Source organism: Parus major, chromosome 1 (assembly GCF_001522545.3).
Source record: "Parus major isolate Abel chromosome 1, Parus_major1.1, whole genome shotgun sequence".
NCBI classification, from domain to species: Eukaryota; Metazoa; Chordata; class Aves; order Passeriformes; family Paridae; genus Parus; species Parus major.
Window position 1 is genome coordinate 191420 of NC_031768.1, and position 1611 is coordinate 193030.

The following is a 1611-nucleotide window of genomic DNA, read 5'->3' on the forward strand; positions in this document are numbered from 1 at the left end:
CCAGACTGCCAGGCTATAAAAGGGGTGCCCCAGGAGCAGACAGTGCTGGGCACAGCAATCTGGCAGTGTCTCTTGGCAGACAGCAGCCTCAGCCTCCCACCAGGGTGGGGCTGGATTTCCATCACTGGGGCTCTGCAGGTCTCTGGGGAGCCTCTTCACCGGCCCGTGCTGGTGACCTGGAGCTCCAGGGATGGTTCCATGGGGTGCCCCAAGAGCTTCACCCAAGGTTCGCGGGAACCTGCCCGGGCCTCCCCCCGGAGCGGCGGCAGGAGCAGCGCAGGATGCCGAGGGGCTGCAGGGCCCAGCCTGAGGTTCCCGTGGAGCTGGGGCTGCTGGGGGGCAGAGAGTCCCTGCAGGTCCCCGCAGAGGGGTGGCCTCGGGCAGCCTCGGGCAGCGCGGCCCAAGGGGACAAGGCCAAGGCCAAGAGACGAGGCAGCCGCTGCTCGCTGGGGCTGGGGCTGGAGCTGGAGCGGGGCAGCAGCGGCACGGCCGTGGGCTGGTTCATCCCCCCAGCAGAAGCGCAGAGCTCTGGCTCCGTGGCACCGAGGAGCAGCAGCTGCTCGCTGGAGCTGGGCAGCACCGTCACCCCTGGCCGGGCCAGGCCATCCCTGTCGCTGCCCAGGCCCCAGCAGCCGCTGCCCCAGGCCGGGGAGAGCGGCAGGGAGGCAGGATGTGGCTTCCTGGAGCTCTGCTCCTCCCTGAGGGAAATGGTGGTGGGCTGGTGGACACGACACGTCCAGCGCCGCCGCAGCCGCCACGTCCGCTTCGCCACCCCCCTGGTGACGGTGAGGTACATTGACTAGAGGGGCTGCGGATGCTCCCCTCCCACAGCCTGGAATCCATTCCTAGTTAATAAATTATCAAAACTCATGAGGTTCTTACTTGTATCCTTTCAATTCTGCCCCGCCCATCACGACAGGGATGTGGGAAGTCGTTCCTACCCAGGCAGGGGGATCGGAACGAGGTGAGCTTTAGGGTCCCTCCCAGCCCAGAGCTCTGTGATCACACAGTGATGCCACACTGCTTGTGCTGGCAGCTCCGTGTCACACCTTTCCTGTTGGTCACACCTGACCCTCCCCAGGGGAACTGAGCCACCATTCATGGCTGCAGCTCTTGGTGTGGAGAGGGTCCTGTGCTGGTTTCTGCACAGCACACCCAGCACCTCAGGGCTGCCAGCCCCGTGTCTCTGCTGGCCGCGGCTCTCTGGATGTCACTGCAGCTGAGCAGGGACAGCTTCCCAGAAAAGCCCAGCTCTCCTCCCCTCCCACTGAATGCAAGAGCTTCAAGGTGATGAAGAAGAGCAGGCTGATGATGTCCTGTGCTGTGCCAGGCAGGAGAACCCGGGGTTCTGTGCGTGCCAGGCCAGCGGGGCAGTTTCTCAGTGTTCTCTGACTCAAGAAACCCTCAGCTGCCAGCTGGAGCTGCTGATCCCCTGGGCAGGAGAGGGATTGGGGCCCAGACTGGCCACAGAACCACACAACTGTTCGACTTGGGAAGGACCTTTTAAATCCCACCCATTCCCACCCCAGCCATGGCAGGGCCACCTCCCACTGTCCCAGGAGCTCCCAATGTCCAGCCTGGCCTTGGGCACTGCCAGGGATCCAGGGGCAG